Source organism: Trematomus bernacchii, unplaced genomic scaffold (genome assembly GCF_902827165.1).
Source record: "Trematomus bernacchii unplaced genomic scaffold, fTreBer1.1, whole genome shotgun sequence".
NCBI lineage: Eukaryota > Metazoa > Chordata > Actinopteri > Perciformes > Nototheniidae > Trematomus > Trematomus bernacchii.
The window spans coordinates 1,063,858-1,084,904 of record NW_022987778.1 but is presented as its reverse complement, the minus strand read 5'-3'; the positions used below and the strand labels follow the sequence as shown (position 1 = coordinate 1,084,904).

At 40.2% G+C, this 21,047-nt stretch overlaps 1 protein-coding gene across 1 annotated transcript in view; it reads right to left on the bottom strand.

Moving 5' to 3' along the window:
* The window catches only part of mgat4c (mgat4 family member C), a 114,341-nt gene that overhangs the window by 63,387 nt on the left and 29,907 nt on the right, over positions 1-21,047 (bottom strand). The window lies entirely within an intron of this gene.

Below are 21,047 nucleotides of genomic sequence, written 5' to 3'. Positions count from 1 at the left end.
TCAGCTTAAGTATTTTCTTGAGGCTACACGAGGAAATATTTTCCCAGAAAAATGGTGGTTTGACTGAAACTGTGGTTTGGAAGAGGATTAGGAACATGTGACTATTTCTTTGGATTTAATTCTGAGATGAAAGTCTTAGTTTTTACTTTAAAGTCAGAATTCTGAGATTAAAGTCAGAATATCGAGATTGAAGTCAAAATTCTACCAAAAAATAAAAAAGACAAAATTAGATTCTGAGAATTCTGATGTTTTATTCATTATTATTATATAATTCTGACCAACAGTAAAAAAAAAAGTCAGTATTCTGACTTTTAAAACCATCATTCCAAGAAACAAAGTCAGAATTAATTTCTGAAAATCCTGACTTTAATCTAAAAATTCTGACATTAATTTCATATCCCTAAAAAAAAAAAATCTTTATACATGTGGCCCTAATCCTTCTGTAGCTTGAAGGTGATTGTCCCATCCCTCCTAAATAATGTTAACAACTATCTTTCTTCTTTCTCTGCCATCTCCTCTAAACAGACAGTTTTCAGTAAACTAACTTCACATTACATAACTTCTGAATTGAAGTTCATTACATTATTATTACATTTCATTTGTTAGACGCTTTTATCCAAAGCGTCTTACATACATTCAGTACTGTGGACAATCCCCACAGGAGCAATTTGGGGTGAAGTGTCTCAGGGACACAACGACATGCTGACTGCAGTGGGACTCTAACTTGCAACCCCCTGATTCGAAGTTCAGCGCACTAACCACTGAGCCACAGCCTCCCAAGTTCATCCTTCAAGCAATTACCCTCTGTGCCATTTGGAGCTGGAGACAATGTGTTATGTTGCCAAGTGCAGTTTGAACTCAAAACCTCAATGCCCCTCGAAAAGCTCTTTGCGGGATAATTTCTACAAATTGTAAGTTTCCAAGCAAATAAAGGTCTTTGTGGTGCAGAAAATGTCAATACGGATGCAATCATAAAGGATGCTTTTGTAAAGGATGCTACAATGAATTCAGAAAGAAAGGAAAAGCTTCCTCTGATAAAACCTAAAACTTTTGGTCAGTAACATTTTGGTGGTTTGTTTAAAAATCTGGGTCTCATTGAACATTTTTCTCGGTATGTTTCTTCTTTGAGAGAAACATTGTGTACAGGAATGGACCATAGAAATGCCTTTGTAGTCTCTTTTGGACTAATGATTTGTTCATGTTCCTTAACCTGTTGCTAATATTTCAAGCAATGTCTCCTGTAATTCGTGGATAAATATAAAAAAAAGATTAGCATGGAACTAGAAAAATAACATTGTACATTTTTTTGTTTTATTGCAAATAAGGCCTCACATTTATTTAGGTGTAGGTGTTGTTGAGTTGTGTAATGTTGGATGGATCGTACATGTTTTAGTCAAATAAACACTTCTCTCAAGCAGAATGGGTTTCACTGCCAACACTGTGTTGGTAGGAGCATAGTCATCGCAGCTCGTTTTCCAATGTGACCTCCATAGCTTCCAGGAAAATCTCCACCTCAGAGACAACCACCCACATACAGCCATACCTCAACATCTCATTTGCACTTTATCATATCATACCCACCACTCCCCCTCATATTCACAGCAACGGAAAGCTATCACCTCAGAATACCTACAGAGACAACAAGAGAATCTGTGAAGGTCAACATACCATCGCATGCAATACAGCGACTACAGGAAAATATCCACCAGGGTTCAATGAATAAACAAATAAATAAACAGACACCCACTCACACTCTCAAGAAAAAATTCAAAATGTCAAAAGAATTCCAATGAAAACTTTCCTTTCACATTGTAATCTTGACAATTTCCATTTTAGGTGGGATTTCTTATCGCCATGCAAACACATTTTCCACTTTCATCATTATTCATGAGAAAAATAATAAACATCAAATAGCCACCTTAAAAAAAGAATGTTTTAATGTTAATTGTAACCCTCAATATCTCCGTTGTAGAATAAAAAATCTAATACATTAAACATTAAGGTGGGAAATTAAATGATTTCTATTTCACCCACTCAGTAAACAACAACTTTAGCTGTCAGCATGATAACATGTTTGCTTTAGAGTAAATCTACTGACCAAACTCACACACACACACACACACACACACACACACACACACACACGCACACACACACACACACACACACACACACACACACACACACACACACACACACACACACACACACACACACACACAAATACACACACACACACGCACAGCACGCACACACGCACACGCACGCACACATTTTAGCAAGGACTCGTAACTCTCAGTAAAGGTTTGAACCTGCATATATCTCATACTTCATTGAATTCAATATCTGAGAGCCTTATCAACTAACAACGATTTATAATGTAATTCAGCTGATGGGTTCAGGCAGCTAAAAACACCCAGGTTTTTCTTTTAGAAATGCAATGATCGGAACCGTCAGTCTAAATCTCTTCAGAGTGGTTGATTATATATATGTTATATCTCTAGCCAAACACTACAGCAACTGATTTCATCCTGATCTGCACACATTCAACTGGAGATGTGTGACTAATCAATCACGGTGCGTTGTGATTGGTTGCAACATAAGCCTGTATAGCGCTATGGATTTAGCGGCACATGTTTGAGAGCTACAGTTTAGACAGAAGAAAACAAGTCCATCTGGTGGATTCTAGTGCACACTATTTTCGTTCTGGCTTCTTATCTAGATGGAGGTAAAGATTGAGTACACATAACACAACAAATTATACGCTGCAATGTCAAAGCTGTTGTTGAGTGGGAAAACGTCCTTGCAAATGGGCTCATCGGAAAATTAAAATAATAAACCCATAAAAGGCTTATCTGTCAAACACAGAGGATAAGTGCCAATTGAACAGAGCCCTGAGTTGCCATGTGGATATTTTAGGCGAATGGTGCTGACAGTTTCCCCGTAATGAGCCTCCATCCTCTCAGTCAACAGCAGAGAAATGAGTGACAGCCTCAACACTCTGGGTGGAGGTCATCCATGTGAGCAGGAGTGCTGCATCCTCCAGATGCTCCAGCCATATTTGCAGCCTACAGGCAGTCTATGTGGTTGTATTTCTTCATTTTCTTACTCCCCAGGTTTTTAAAATGTCATTTATGTCTAATGGCCATGCTCATTAGCTGCATCTGAAAAACACACTCTGGTCATTACCAGCTACATTTGGAGTCAGGCTTCATGCCGAATTCTCTTGTTGGAGTCATCCGTCATATAGCCCCGCTCTTTGGCAGTTGGCACCACAAATGACGCAAATCTTCTAATTATCTGCAGCTTTCCTTTACATTGCTAGTGAAGCTTTTGTTACCAGGTTGCTTTCTCAGTGTAGAGAGAAACCCAATCTGAAGAAACATCCATCATGTTGAGGCTGTCGAAACCATTTGGGCGACTGTACAGGCAGTAGTGGTGCGATTCTCTTGTGTATGGGCAAAGTGGGAGTTGTGCGAGACTACGGTGGAGACAATAGCACTCAACTCTCTTTCATTATTTACTTGTACCGCAGTCAGATATGGACGGATGTTACAGGAACACATTGCTATGCTGGGCTATAGCCTCTTCAATGTCAAGAAGACCAAAAGCTCATTCAAGAAGCACTTGTGTCACTGTCAGGTCGACTCGGAGCAGAAGCACACAAGCTATTTCTACCCTTTACTGCAAATATAAATAACTGCTTTGGAATCACAGTGCCACTTTTTTATTATTCGTATTTCTTTAGAGGGCCAATGTGTGGGTGTGCCACAGCCTGTCCAAGTAAGAAATAGACAGAGAGGGAGAGTGGGTGGGGGAGCATGCTGGCTATCCTTTGTCAACTGCTCAGTGCCATTTAATGGCCTGTAAACCCCTTTGCTGGAGAAAGAACAGGCAATTAGCATACTGAGTGGATTACAAGATTGCTCTGACTCCTGGATTAATGTGTGCACTTAATCTTCTCTTTGCTAAGCGATTCTTGGATATACAGCCATTCAAGGGGAACAAATGTCCCAACCCCCCCCCCCTTTCAAAACACAAAGTGAAAAGGTATTTCTTACATGATTGCATCAAAATTGAAGTCCAATTACTTGATGTGCTGTTAGCCTGAATCGTCTTCTGTCAACACATTTAAAGGAACTTTTCTCAAATGTCAACACCAATAGCGTAGGCTTTTACATGGGCAAGCAAGATGGGGGTGTCTCTACGCCTCAACAGGACATAGAGACACCTACAAAGCACCTCAAATGACTTCTAATGTAATACTGTAGACATTCTTTTGTATCATTTACGGTGGCAATCATTAGATAAACTGTAGACATGTTCCTTTCACTTACAAGGTTACAAGATATGTACAGTCAATGCAGCACCTTACCGGATTACCAGTTGAGTTGCAGTAAAATATTGTGTTTTTTGAGTCTCGTACATTAGCACTCTCGCTGCAATATTGGAGTCTATTGACATGGATGAGAGTGCTTATCTTTTTCTACTTGGCTGAAGTCAGTCTGAAAGTGCCCCAATTCCTCGTTTCGCTAAATATCCGTCAAGTTCTTGTTTTTTTTCTGACCGAATGCCCCAGGGAGTTTCCCAGTTTCCCTATATGCCCCTTTCAGTGTTTTATAGGGGCAACTCCGTTTTTACTTTGTGTCCTTGAACATAAAAGTCAGAAACTTTCCAAAGTCGCTGATCCACAACTATGCCACACACCACACCATCCTCTTGATTGCTATCCTCAGCCTATCAGTACTCCATATAATAAACTTGGGGCTGCACTCCATATCTCCACAAAGTCTGTCTTCATCTTCTATCTCTTCCATCGTTCCAGAGTCACTATACCTATTCGCTGGCTTTGATATGATCTGTAATCCACGGCTCCCCACCTAACCCCCGAATCTTCCACCCAGAGTGTCAGCCCAGATATGAAAAGCACTGATAACTTTGCTCTGCTATTGCTCAGTGCCAAGGCGAGGTGGCTTTAAAACGCAACCTCAGCTTCATATAGCCAACATCCAGGGACACATATAAACACAAAGATTTGCACACACATAGTTTGCAGGTCAAATTGTGGAAACATGTCAAATTAGAGGCACAAAATACAAATAAGTATAATATGTAATCTTTAATTCATAAACATCAGAAATATATGAAAAAACCCTTCCCAATACCGACAATAACTTCTAATATATTGCAAGAAGAATCAATTTGCCATTGAATCTTCATAATTTAAACTATTTAAAAGAAAAAAAGCTGAAGACAGCTTGTGTTTCTTTGTGTGAAAGTAGTCTCAGGAGCATTAACAGAAAGCATTTCTCTATCAAGACAGATTGCCATCTTCGCGAAACCTTTTTCTACTAAAATCTAAAAGGCTTTTAGTGTTAAAAAAATAAAAAATAAAGTGGTGATTTACTGCATTGTGTCAAAAGGGAACAGATGGTTGAGGCATACCTTCACGTCCATTGAGATGAGTGCTCACTGTTCCAAAAGCTAGACTGGCATTTTGAAGCCGCAGTGGGCTTTAGCTGTGAATCAAGCTTCACTCTTGAGTCATTTTCGCTGGCTAAAAAGCTGTAGAAACAGAGTGAGTATAGGAATACGATGGAGAACAAACCAGGATCCCTGGACACATTAAGAATGCGTTTTCTCCTTAGAAATCAATAATGTCTCATTGCCTCGAAGATCGCCAGGAATGCCATCGCTTTCAATGTATTCATTCATTCTTCTCAATGAACACCCTGCAGTGATCCACAGCCCTTCTTCCCCCCCCCCCCCCCCCCCACCACCATCTCCTGGGAGTCCCTTTAACTTGTTAAGATCTCTTGCCTCGGCTTCTTTAACAATGGCATTTGTCGGAGAATAAGTGCACAGAGCGAGCCCTGAGACCATGGAGGTTGTCTGTGCTGTTCATTGCAAGCAACAAGCTTTGACATGTCTATTCGTTCTCATGATTTGATATGCTGCACTGCATGATTATTTTCTCCGAGTACATCCTGGAAGCACACAATCGAGGTGAGGAATCATTTCAACCCACCCACCGAATCTGACTTACCGAAAACCGGCGTGTGTTTACCTCCATGGTGTTCAAAGCAGACTGTAATATATAAAGGGTCAAAGCTATTGCACAACAGAGACTTAAAGCGCCTATTTACTTCCTTTGATCCTCAAAATTAGCCACAGACATTGAGAGAGAGAGATAGAGGCTCTCTCCACAGCTGCCACCCGTGCCTGGTCTCTCTCGAACGTGTGAATGGAGGACATGAAATACACTCAGACATTACAGGCATTAAACCAACCCCCTGCTGTGAGGAAAGCAGTCAAATAAAATGACAGATTGCAAAGGTAACCTCTGGTTGTTGCCAGATACAGTTTTCAAGAAATGGCTGTGATTATATTTCAATCTCTAGGTGCCTGTTCACGGTTCTTCCGTCTGTGTCATCTCACCAGTCTTGTCTTGCTCTCCAGAACTTGATGATATTTTAATTAAAACCTATTTCTTGGGTGTTGGAACCGCAGTAATATTTGGCCTTGTAATGGACATCAAACTGGGGTCCTTTAGATGAAACGCAGGAGAGTTAAAAGCATCACTAATTAGTAATGGACATCAAACTGTGTTATGTCGCCAAAGCACTTTTTATGTTGTATTTATAAAGGGCGGTGGTGGCGAAGTCCATAGGGACTTGGCTTGGCAACTTGGAAGGTCACCAGTTCAAGTCCCGGAAAGACCAAGTGCTACCGAGGTGTCCCTGAGCAAGGCACCGTTCCCTACACTGCTTCCCGGGCGCCGTACATAATGGCAGCCCACTGCTCCTAACACTAGCATGGGTCAAATGCAGAGAAAACGTTTCGTTACATAGTACCTGTACTACGTAATGACAATAAGTTGAATCTTCAATTTTCTATATTTAATCAACCTATCATTTGTGGGATATATGATCAAGTGCAATGTCAACGTTTTAGTTACAAGGAGTAAAACTCACACAGGCACAGAGGGCAGCTGAGGGGTCCTTTAGAAAGTTTAGATGAAACGCAGGAGAGGTAAAAGCATCACTAATTAGACCTAGCCGAGGGTATGTAGCCACGTTACAGTGATGTGTGCTTGTGTTTGTGTATGTCAGGTAAGCTTAAGTGATGAAAGGTTGTATAAAAGTAGTGACACAGATGTCCAATGGTACGATAATGCAGATAATATATTTATGTCGTATTTTATCAAAGTTTCATCTGCTAGCTAATATGGACTAACGCCTGGAGTGTAACCACCTGTAACTAAATTGTGAATTGTGTATCTTTCTGAAAAGTGTCAGTTTAGTGCAAGCAGACGTTTGATATTTTATGTTTATGAAAGTAATGTGTAGTCACGTTGCAGTAATGTGCTTGTGTTTGTCTATTTCAGAAACAAAGTAAAAGGATTTATTTCAAACGTATGCCCGCCTGGTCGTCCCTTTTGTGTCCAAGTGTTCAACATATGAGATTGTCAGCGAGTCTCAAGAAGCGCGTAAGAGTGTGTGCACAGTCAAATCACTTCTGCTGAGCACAACAATAAAACATAGCTCAATGTGAAGCCCTCACTCAGCAACTTTAGTGCTGGCTCCGCGAACAAAGGGGTCAGAGTTAACAGTATTTTTTGTTCTCTCCGCATCAATATATGATGCTTCACTGGGGGCAATGAGAAACTGTCCAGAGTCATGAAAGGGATCTGTTTGTACGAAGCGAGCGAACACACCCTCCATGCACACCGGACACCTTTCGACCCCTTTCTACGGTGTTGGGCGTCGAGACAGCGAGGCCTTTTTACAGCTCAATTCTGTGTTCCCTCACAAAACCACTGAAGTCAGCTAAGGTTTATTACAGCTAATGTACCATCTGCTTCCCAGGGCGACTCCTCATTAAATATGGAGGAGATAAATAACAAGTCTGCAACACTAAACTAAATGTGGTAGAGGAGGGTGGACTGAGACAGGCCTGACAGCTCCTTCTTTATACGAGACCGACTGTGCATCACTGGGGGAAAATGTAGGTAGAAGTTCTTTAACAGATTGCACATGCAGGCAGTCTTGACATATCGAAAGACATCCTATGGAGCTTGTCACATTTATGTCCTGAAGTAAGATTCAACCAAACGGGAAATAAGTTTTCCTTGCAAACACAAATCAATGTTTCCTCTTAGCATCCAGATTTATTTTGACATTAAAGGTCTACAATGATGAGATCTTGTAAAATCAAGTCTAAGGACACATATCAACACATCTACCATGTTGCACGGCCATGTTTTGCATTTTAGCACTTCCAATGGTTCAAAACTATCAATGGCTTAGCTCCTCTCTACGTCATTGACATGCTTACTGATGCACATCCTGGAAAGATCCCTGAGATAATCAAATAGAGGGTCTCTTCTCTATACCTAGCATACATTCAGTCATTATGGTCCTACTCTCTACAGTAGTTTACCATACAACTACTGTGACGATGTCTTTTGAAGGTCTTACTTAAAAAAAGATTGGACAGCTGCAGCTGATTCATAACGCTGCTATCGAGCCATCACTATAAAAAAAGAAGGTGGATCATATCACTCCAGTTCTGAAGTCTTTACACTGGCTTCCTGTCATTTAAAGGTGGGGTAGGTAAGTTTGAGAAACCGGCTCGAGATATACTTGTTGTTATATTCCATGGAATGCTCTTAACATCCCGATAGCAATGAATATCTGAAGTGCTTTGACAAAAAATCCATAAAAAAATGTCATCTGTGGAAGCAGTAATACTGTAAAAAGCACGACATATCATTTTAGCCAGCCCGGCTAAAATAACTGGATGGCCTACCTGCCTGTCAGCCTTCCATCTGTGCACAAACTTATCTCGTGCCCTCATTGGTCATGTGCGCGTTCGTGTGTGTTGGAGGAGGGGCTCTGTAAGGAAGTGGCAGATTTTTTCCGGCTGTGTATTTTCAAATTCTAGCGCACTCGAGCTGGTTTCTCCAAAATTACCTACCCCACCTTTAAGGAATTGACATCAAAATAGTACTGCTTTTAGTTTAGTTTAAAGTATGTGGTTTACAGGAAAAACTCTTATATTTTAATCAGTATTATTGTTTTTATCTCCCTTTTCATTTGTTATTGTATCGGCTTCCTATCTTATTTGATTTAGTTATATATTTGATATTTGCCAATTTCCAATGAATTATTATTTTTAAACACATTGCGTCCAAGCCTGTCATATGAAATGGGGCGAAGCCTGCGATCTAGTTCAGGCAGTCAACTCGAGCACCAATGATACATTAACACGTGACGCGTCTCTCTTACAACCAACCAAACACAATATCCTTAACTTGCCGCTCTATTTAAGCTGCCAGGTCTGCCTGCCTCTGCCTCGCTAATGCTGCGGCTCTGTCACATTGCTGATGCGTTCACGTGCTGCTTGCCTGCCCCAGCTCCACCCCAGTTTCCACCTGTAGGCTCGGGGGATAGTTATCTAATCATCACTCAATGTTCTGAGTAAATCTGTGGAGTGATGAGGCCCGAGCCTAGACGCCAAACTCAACTATATGCTGCTCTAATAAACATATTAAGAAACACGTGAGTTGTCTGACTGAACTGTGATTTACTGAAGATTTCAACTTGATTGATCGTTTAACGAAGCTCAAAACAGACAAAACAAACTCTGGCCCTGGACAAAACCTTCCGTGTTTTTAAGAGACTCATTCAGCAGACTTCATTTATATAGTCTCGCCCCATATAACGGTCCATATAGTCCCAAATAATTGTTGAATATCACTAGTTCTGGGAGTCTGGCCTGACATTACACGCTCGCCACCTTTATAAACTTGGCAGTAATGCAAAGTAATCTCTGTTGTTCGTCCATTTCCCCAGATAATTACATTCTCCATTATTGTCACCGCGTATAACAGGGACATATGTGCGTGGGTGTGTGGATGTGTGAGTATGAGAGCGAAATAAATAGCATACTCCCTCGATGCTTCTTAATTTTTAGCAAGACACTCAAAATAGGATGCTGTATATAAGCACCTATTTACCATCCAGCAACACATATACTGTTTATTATGAGATAGGCGGTGAGAATGCTTTGTTGTCATAATTTCATTTTCCAAACATTGCAGGAGAAACAGCAGTTAATCTCAATCCTCACCAATGGCTGGTCTCCTTTAAATCCAGTGGATACATAATTAATCAACAACTAGCAGAGAAAACGCATCTGGTTCTTCTGAGAGATGATAAATAAACATTTCTTTAAGTTAATTCCCTCAGCACAAACAGTGGAGCTGAAGAATGTTCATCATGGTGCAGACTGGCTGTAACTCTGTTTGCTCAAGCAGCCCAATCTTTCATTTGTATAAGGGATGAATACTCGATTCTGATTGGTCAATTTGGACATTCCAGAGGTTGTTCATTCCCGACAACAGACCACCGTTAAGGAGGATTAAGGGACTATGTGCAGTCATATCAGTCCGCAGAAAGAAGGCCGATCATTTTAACGTCAGATGCGAACAAACCTTAGTTATCATCCATCAGAAAAACACCATGGAATACTTTTTGAACTTTCATTTTTATATTCGTGGAGAGCACAACACTTTGGGTTTATGATAGCTAAACCGTCCCTAGTAAAGAGGTGTGCAAGATAAGAGAAAAGGTTAAAAGCAGAAGGAGACAGGAAGTAAACACTAACGGGAACAATAGAAGAAGACGGACAGGAAGTAAACACTAAAGGGAACAGTAGAAGAAGGCCCAATCCCAAACCACGCCCTACACCCTACCCCTCCGTGAGGGAGTGAATTTTAGTTTTAAACCAGATGTTTATAAGCTTCTTAGTTTTTGCAACAGTCTGTAAATATACACAACTTTATAATAAAATGCACACATTTACCTTTTTCTAGACTAAACACAGGTACTGTATGATCCTAAGTGAAAAAAATATGAGGTTACTTATCATGAGGTTGTTAACATCGCAATTTATCAGTGGATGTTTGCTGGAACTGTTTGTAAACAGCGTGTTTCCTGACGGACACACACTGCGTGGAGACCGGTCAGGTAGAGACCGGTCTCCAGTCAGCACCGATGCAGACTCGCTGTTTGAGGGCTTGATAGCCCACTCCCCCTCCACACTCGTTGGTTTGGAACAGCACTTGTGGCGGACCCTCCGCGCGAACGGAGGGGTAGTGCGTAGGGGTAGGGTGTAGGGCGTGGTTTGGGATTGGGCCGAAGACAGACAGGAAATAAACACTAACGGGAATAGTAGAAGAAGAGAGACAGGAAGTAAACACTAAAGGGAACAGAAGAAGAAGAAGAGAGACGGGAAGTAAACACTAACGGGAACACGGTATGGCCTCTGGCAGTGTTTAACGACTTGTTAAAGGAAAATCAAATGTGAAAAAACTTGGAAAGATTCAGAAAACCTCGATCAGTGCCTCGGTTGTAACAAGTTACGTTGCTGTAGCTGCAGTTCTAGCCATTGGTACGCAGTGGAACGGACTATTTTGTCTTAGTGAAAGCAATACAATCATTTTTAAATCAATACATTATGTTTTAATCAATATTGTGAGACAAGTATTTCCACTTTGCGTCAGTGCAGCCGCTGCACATTATCCCTTACGTTTACAACCCCTCCAATTTGTTGTTGTTGTGTTTTATCTTAATGTGTGCAAATGTGTAAATGTGTCTGTTGATTGTATAGGATATACATATTTTATACATATTTGTATATTTGGATTATTGTATTTTGTATTCGGGATTGTTGGAAACGTTATTTCGATCTCTCTGTCTGTACAAACACACAGAAAAATTGACATTAAAGTTGACTTTGACTGTTTTTGACGTTGACTTTGTTTTGGCCAGATAGAACTCAGGGGTGCGATGTGGCTCAGAGAACAAAGGTTACAACATGAGTGCTGCTTACACATACAAATTGTGGAAAAAAACATATTTCCTAGTGTGGAATTGTGTTTACTGTATATCATTACCTCAACCTGCATGGATCCCAAGAGGTACTTTGCGGCTAGATGTTAGCAATAATGCTGCAAGTGCATCCATGCAACATGTAAAAGGAGGGGCAGACTACATTTCTTGTTTATATTGGATTTTTCAGATGCAGGTTACAGAACATCTAACACATTATGATCCTTGTGAAACTACATACCCATTAATGTGATGCTCAAACTTGTATAAGCGGGCATTTCAAATGCTGTGAAGTGCATATGAAGTTTTAACCGAACCACAGAGTTACTTTTTAATTAGTTGTTAGTGTCTCTTCTCCTTCCTTTTAAAAAATGAAAAAAAGGACCAAATTATTTACCACTTTTGAAACGAGAACAAACTTTCATTCATTTGTATTCAAACTGCAGCCTAACATGTTTTATTCAAAGACATGAGCATGTGTTAAAGGGGACCTATCATGCAAAATGCACTTTTTGATGTCTTTTATACATAAATATGTGTCCCCGGTGCGTCGGGGAACTCATGCAGCGTCAGAAAATAAAAAAAATAATTCTGATCAGGCATTAGCTCCGCCTCCTCTTTTTTAGGACCCAAAATCCGCGTTTCTCTAACAGGGCTGCAAAAGAGGTGTATGAGCAGTATGAGGCATGGCTACAATGGGTGAACTGTTTGGTATTTTAAGCAAAAAACTTCACAGACATGTTTTGTATTGGTATGGCCCTACAATATATGTTTCCAATATAGCATAATAGGTCCACTTTAAATTAAAACATTTGTATTTCATCCATGATCCACAAATATCCTTTCCAGTGCTTTTTACCAAGTTAAACCACCAGTCATGTCATCTCCACAGTAATCTTTGGGTTATAATCTGCACCCAAAAACTCATTTTGCAAGATTACGTAAAACCTTAGAAAATAATTACTGTTGTGCTTTTGAGCAAAAACGATCAAAGACTCTCCAGTGCAGCAGCGCCTGCTCCTGTATGCTCCTCTCTGCCCTGAAGCCTACAAAAGAAATTATTTCTTTGCCAGCCTCATTAAATACAGGCTAAAAAGGGAGTACAATTGCCTAGTATAATGCACAGGGAAATTGTCACCTCAGCATAAAATGGGGTCCTTATTGAACTGAAAGGCTTGTCAGTATATGACAGTGTGCTGAGTTTCTAACCACATTCAGTGTAGTTTGTGCTCAACAGTACAGTACGAAATCTAATTAATCAGTAATGAAGTCCACTTCTAGCCCTGCACATTTCTACCAGAATTGTTTTGCCTCATAAGAATCCAAGAATTAAAAATAGCTCATATACAAAGGAGCTCCTTTCAATTTGATTCTACTTTGATAGTTTGGGAATCTCATGTGATTGCATATTTCTATAGTGTTTCATTGTCCCTTTATGGTCAATGATTTCACACTGAAAGCACACATCACAACCAACCCAAGACATTAGTGAATTCTGCTGAGCAGCTGTCCAAATGTTTCTTCTCTGCACTTTTCTCTGAGCCTTTACCTCTCTGCGATGCCAAAGAGAATATTGTGAGCAGAAAAGAGCTCCCTGGAGTTTTTTTTTCTTCCCTCCACCCCTGGACACTTGTGAGAACTCTCTGCAGATGGAAGCATACTGTGCAGTCTCCTCATGAAAACACCACAGGCTACATTTGGGGAGGCACACTGTACAGACAGGAGGCTTTACTGAAAGCTCAAACAGCAAAGGCTGCTGAAGTCAGCTTCTGGCACGATGAGACAAAGCTGACAACTCGTTATGAGGCTTTCACTACTCATACCCTGACTCTATCTCTGCATATCTGCCTTTGTCTTTGACTTCTGCTTCTCAGAATTAATGTGTGCCACACTTTGCAGATACAATTCTCTTAGAAGTACAGCATTTCATACATCTTTTTAGGTATATATACTTTGTTGAAGGCTGGTGCCTTATGACAATTTCTGTTTGTGTTCCTTGACTAAGAAGACATGTGTTACCATCCTCCAGTCTTGTTGTGACTTTCAAACGCTCAACGCAACCGTGACGACCTTTTGGCCCACCGGCAGCTTCGGAGCCGGCTGACCCTAATTACAGCGTTGGCTTTGCTGCCAAACCATCTCATTGGAAACCAGCCACAGCGTTGGCGACCCCGTTATACGAGCTGTTCCCAATGGAAAGCAATTTAATGCTTGGCTGCTCAAAGAACAAAATATATGCAGCATAAGAAATCCTTTAGATAAATTAGAGTTGGCGAGCGGTCTCTGCAGGAGCCTTATCTGAGGCCTGATGAGCCTCCTGTCACCTTAGAGGTGACATTAAACCACAGCGTTGCAGGAAGCTGTCATATTTTGTCAACAGGCAGGCAGGTACTAAGTTTCCTGTGGTGGGAAACTGCTGCGAGAACAGTTGTGCACCTGTAGTCCATCGGTGTTTGAAATGCAGGGTGAGGAACATAGTGTATTGCAGATCCAATTTCACCAACTTTGACCCTTTTAACCAAATAGTCCCAGGAAACCACAGACGCTCAGGAAGTTGGATGTGCCAGAAAGGCAATAATCCTGTTTCCGTAGAAGCACTTACTTAGGATTCTTTTTATTCTTCAGCGTGTAACCAGGGCAAAGTTTGCCTTATAACCCTAACCCTAAACGTAACCCTAATAACCAACATTAAATTACTACTGTGAAATATTGTCCTTTGTTTGTTTGCTATTGTTTATGTCCTTTGTTGGTTTGTGATTATTCAATTAAACACAAATCTTGCAGTGTACATTCCCAAAAACATCTGCAATTTATTTAATGACCAACCGGTAACTGCCTCTGTGGGCCCTAAGGGTCTGGGGCCTGAAGGCAGTTGCTGAATATGCCCTGTTGTTAAGCCAGCCTTGTATGGATTGAAATAATTAGCAGTAGTTAAGATAAAGGTATCGAGCTCCATCTGTTCTTCCTCATTAACCGACTGTTTCAGCACTGTTGAGATCAGCTGCAAGAATTTCCCATCCGATGGGTTAGTATTGAAACTTATGACGAGAGTGCTGGCCTATTTAAGACTGTGCCAAGTTTCTGTTTTGACCAGTCCGTGATGTCAGCATTGAAAACCCAAATTATTTATGGTCCTGTCCAGAGTTGGGTGTACAAAGTAACGCGTTACTGTAATAATATTACTTTTGTCGGAAACGGAGTAGTGTAACGCGTTATTTTATAATTCAGTAATCACACTACAGTTACTAACAATGCCCCGACACGCGACCCCATCTCTGGTCCTGTCTTGAGTCCTAACTAGGAAGGACTCCTTCTTACTTTTGAGGTAATTTTTACTCTCTCAAATGTATTTCTGACGAACTTAAGGTGGTGCATATTGAATTGTTCTTCAATCAAAGCTCTGGTATGTTTGCTTAATGTGAAATTAAAAAGTGTAAGATGTGTTTGTGTAGTTCTGATGTGAGGCATTCAAAGAGTAAAAAGCAAAGCACAGAAACCTTTATTAAGATCAGCCCAATCCAGTGGTGGTATTGTAGAAGACTAAAACATGTCTAGGTTCCTTTTATAACAGCCTCTCCAAGATTTTATGAATGGGTTACTTAAGCATGATCATCCTTGGAAACAGAAGGCAGTCTGTAATGCCGTTAATCAAAAAAGGTTACAGGACAAGCAGAAAAAACACAAAACCAGAGATGGTTTCCTGCAATTTAAATGCACTTCAAGTTCCTGGATTGATAAAAAGGTTCCTGGAAAAGTCCTTGCAGCTTAATCAGACGACATGTCTATATCCCTTCTAGCAGCCTGTTAAGTTATGCTTCCCTTGTGTTTAAATTGACAAAGTCAATGTATGTTCTAAGTAATTAGTATAGCAGTGCAAAACGAAAAATGTCCTTGCAAGGGTGAATGAGGAGCAAATCAGCCTGGGTTGAGAGGTGGTTGGCTTGAGCTAAGACCATGATGACCTTTAGATTGAAACAATGTCCTGGGGAGTCAACGCCATTAAGCACAGTAACTGTACTGTAGAGAGCCCTGCTCGGAGAATCCATCTCCTTAGATTAGCCGACAGCAAACAGGCCACCAACCAAAGCCTCAGTGAAGTGACGCCTTAGAGCAGCCTCAACAATGTAATCCCATTTGCCCTCCAGAGAGAGAGATATGGCCTCCTTGAAACCTTTTAAAGTCAAAAATATAAAGAACAAACACACCTTTTCACCCATCAGGGTGGCGCAGAAAGTACACTGGAAAAAGACAAGAGTGAACAAGTATCTAAACGGCAGAAGAAGTCTTTTTTCTGTTATCCTCTGAGTGAAACAGACACATATTCTCATATCTGATTTGCAGTTGCAGGCTTGTATAAACAAAACACATTTTAAAGTAATGACTAAAATCAGTCCCATTACGAGGACATCTGTGAGCTGTATAATTATTTTCCAAATGATGATGACATGAATTATGTGGAAAAGTGTATAGCTTTTTGTTTATCTGGGACTCGGCTGAAGCAGTTTGAACATCATAATAAAACATTCAGAGGTAATGTAATTATCATCTGGTGTTTGTGGAGGAACTTCTAGCTAGTGAGTATTAATAAACAGTCTTTACAGAAGAGCAGAAACACTTCCTCAATGTTCAGCCAACAACCACATGGTTAGGGTTATGATTAGTGGGTGGAAGAGTTTAAGGTTTAGGGTTTATCGTGATGGATGAAGTAAACCAACCATTGTTAAATGTTGGCATGAGATTTAGATGTATTGATGGCAGCTACTTTTCACGTGTCGACCTTAATCCATCCTGCCTAAAAAACATTTAGCATGTAAAAAACACAACTTCCTGTTTTTCTACTGTCCAGAATCACAGCTTGTTTCGACCTTCAACAAATCACCAACATAATCATTTTTCTGTAGAGCACAGTCGATATCCCATGATTGTCCCAATAAACCCTAAAATTGTTGCATTTTCTTCTGCGAGTATAGACATTTTCTCACCACCGTTCGTGGCAAGGTCATTTTCTGATAAACACATTTCAGACATCTCTTCCAAGAAAAGAGAAGGAGCAGAAAAGTGTGGGAGCGAAACCAATAGCTATGTATGGTTGGGGAACTCAAAAGAACAGCTAATGTTCATTTGAACTTGTGCTCAATAGGAAACAGAAAACAGCATCTACTTAAAGGTGGGGTAGGTAATTTTGGAGAAACCAGCTCGAGTGCGCTAGAATTTGAAAATACACAACCGGAAAAAATCTGCCACTTCCTTACAGAGCCCCTCCTCCAACACACACGAACGCGCACATGACCAATGAGGGCACGAGATAAGTTTGTGCACAGATGGAAGGCTGACAGGCAGGTAGGCCATCCAGTTATTTTAACCGGGCCGGCTCAAATGATTGGTCGTACTTTTTACAGTATTACAGCTTCCACAGATGACATTCTTTTATGTATTTATTGTCAAAGCACTTAAGATATTCATTGCTATCGGGATGTTAAGAGCATTCCATGGAATATAACAAAAAGTGTATCTCGAGCCGGTTTCTGAAACTTACCTACCCCACCTTTAATACTTTAAGGCTAATTACCGTTAGCCTTTTTAATAATAAATAAAAACTATCAAATTATTGCTTATGGGATATTTGAAAGAGTAAGCTTATATTCCATGTTCGAATTTCACTGAAAACGTATTCAATTCAATTGCATTGTATTCGCAAACAGTTAAAAATACAAATACAATCCTAAGGCATAATGGAATATGTGTAATGGGACTGCTTTCAGAAACTTTAGAACTAGACGGATAGCATTTTAAATACAGTATATCTTACTCACACATATATGTGCTACACCTTAACGCGAGCCTTACCACTACTAAACTACTTAATGGTCCCCGGAGATTGGTTTAAAATGGTAACGTATAATAAACAGGTATATATGACAAAGGAAAAATAGTGGTTGAAATGAGTGTAAATGCAAAAGGCCTTCTACCTACCCCCAAAGTAACCACTGACAGCAGCTCCAGTGTTTCCCTCTAATGGCAGCACAGTGTCTGTATATGTTACCAAGCAGAACCCCTCTGTTTGTTGTTGAACAGTCGTGGCCTGGGTTTGTCTCTCAGTGCTGAGTATATTTACCCTCTATACAGTGCTATGCTTTGTTGCGCTCTGTGAAACAAGGTAGAATTCAATTACATGGTGGCCAAGGCCCTGACAAGAGCTCACTCTTGTTTCAATCACCCCACAGGTGGATATGGGGATGATGAGAAGTGGCGCTCCAGTCACCACACTGTGGACCACCAGAGGGCAATGAGGCATGAGGAGGCATGAGGAGGCACTCTCAACGTGGCGGCCAGTGACGCGGAAATACGCGACGGGAAAGAAGTCCTACTCTAAAAAACAAGAGCCTTCTGCATCTGTCAGTATAGAGAACTTTATTTTGAACATCCAAAATCATAAAATAAACAGATCAGGCAAAAAATAAGGACTTTGGCATCCAAAATAAATTACTTAGTGGAAGTTTTGGCTTCTGTGCACACTAAATATTATGTTTAAATGGTCTGCTGCACAACATGGAGGCACAACAACATCTGCTTCAGGGCCTTCATTCCCACATTTAATGTCTTTTTATTACAGTATATTGCCTTTATTTTCAACAATGCCATAGTCCACGGGCGCTTTGGGGCACTGTGTGTCACAAGCTGTGCACACTGCAGCCGTCACACTGATGGCCCTCTCCAAGGACCTGTCCGTGCCCAGTGCAGACGAACACACTCCAATAAAACAAACACAATCAATCATCATGATTGTCACACTTTTCATTGAGTTCATCAACTCCCTGTGAAAATGGCTGTGGATCCACGGCTGCAGAGACAATTTAAGGCACTAATCAACCATGTTATGAGTCCACATTGATAATTAATGGGTGAGGCTGGGAGTATAAGGGCAACACGGGATTGGTGTAAACCTTGTTTCTGAAGCCCTGTGTATTTCAGCTTATTCCTCTCAATAACGTGATGTGTTTGTCTGTATTCCTCGGGGCCGGACTGTCTTGAGTGATTGAATGTTGCCTTGTCCTGGAGGAGGCCAGATCATTTAACTGCTATTCTCTTCAGGTCCCTATGGGAGTGATTTTTTGTGTGTGTCCTGTCTGCCTCATTGTGTATACAGCCTGTAAATGATATTTATGGGCGATGCCTACGGGGGGATGTTGTGATGATAACACAAACACACCACGAGCTGCAGAGTGACAGTGAGAAATATGGCAGGGAATTAAGTCAAGATTGCAGTGTTAAGAGGGTCACGTCTACACGGGAGCCCACTATTGTCAGAGCTGATGAGAAATTGTGCTTACCACACCTAGTCACGTGTTCTAAATACTGCACTGTAGCCTGTTATTTGACATGAAATAATAAATGCATTTTGACTCAAGTGACATACAATATAAGGTTTAATATAGCAAATATACATTTTAGCATGCATGGAAGTCCAAACTGCATGTTCATACTACAGTGTGTAAAATAAAGGCTACCTGTAAGATAAATAATATTTGTTGTGTGTGTTAAATCATCAATGTAATTCCAATGTTTTAGTTTATGTGTTAATTTATCAGGTTAAACAAAAAACATGTTTCAAATGTGTTTATGTTTATGGTAAACAAGGCCAATTGTTAAAAGTGACCAGCCCTAGTATTAGAAGTAGTAGTAGTAGTAGTAGTAGTAGTAGTAGTAGTAGTAGTAGTAGTAGTAGTAGTAGTAGTAGTAGTAATAGTAGTAGTAGTAGAAGTAGTAGTAGTAGTAGTAGTAGTAGTAGTAGTAGTAGTAGTAGTAGTAGTAGTAGTAGTAGTAGTAGTAGTAGTAGTAGTAGTAGTAGTAGTAGTCGTAGTAGTAGTAGTAGTAGTAGTAGTAGTAGTAGTCGTAGTAGTAGTAGTAGTAGTAGTAGTAGTAGTAGTAGTAGTAGTAGTACACTGTGCCAGGGTGTCCATATATGACCTTTGACGTTCATCAGTAACAGGGGAATATAAATTGAATGCTTTCCATTATTTGTTGTATTCTTTGGAAAGCTATTATTAATCTTGTTCACCCTGGGGTTACCTGAGCAGGTGGTACGCTCCACTCAGGTGAGGCTGACGAGGTGAACAGATCTATAAGTAGAAGCAGAGCAGCTTGCTCCGAGGCTATGGTCTTTTTGTTGTGGTGTTACAGTTTATTTTGTTTGTTCGTTTCAGTGTCTCTCTTTTAATACCAAGTTGTTTATATTTAACATTGTTTGGGTTTGGTAAAAAACATTTATTTTAGTATACACCACCTGGTTTTTGCTGCTTTATTCAATATGCTAACCAATTACCCTTTTGTTCAGAGGTGCAGATACACACACAAACAAAAAATGCAGTGTGTCTTTAAGTGACAATCAGTGGATTAAACATACCAACACAAAAAGGAAGCATATAAGTGTGATAGACACAAGATAAAATCAGAGAAACTAAATGAGTAGGCATTTATAGACACTAGCATGTCACAAGAACCAATACCTGTGACAGTAGTGGCGTGAACCTAAGATGATGCATTACACTCCTGAGGGCTGAGTGAACTTCTGAATGATGTGTCCCTTATTTTTTCCTAGCTACACTGTCAACAACAAATTAATGTTGAATTTGTGTTAAGGGGTTAGTTAACGTTAGCTTTTGGCTTGGGTTAGTAACGTGAACAGATTTTCCATTAAGTTACATGACTATTTGTTATTGCTATATTATTAGTATTTTATTATGAGATAGCAACTGGAATTTAAACCATTTATCAGTTCATGATTTCAGATTGAAAAAAATCTTGCCCGATATGTTGAGAAACAAGACTCAATATCCCTACATTACACACACCATCTAAGAAAGTATGGCATACAAGAAACCTATTACAATGATATATGTAGTGTTAACAGATGGCACTGACTGTCAGACAGTTCATATATTGTGCCTTTAGGACAGCAGTGACTTAGATAGCCTTTGCAGAGTTTTCCTGCATAAATCACACGCTTTTGTCTTTTTTCTAGAAAAGCTTTAAAGATAATTTCAGGTTCATCGAGCCTGAGCAAATACAACTGGATTTCTACTCACTTTTCTATTAGAAACACATCTTTCCTTAGGACTAGTTTCAACCAATATTTGTGAACATGAGCAA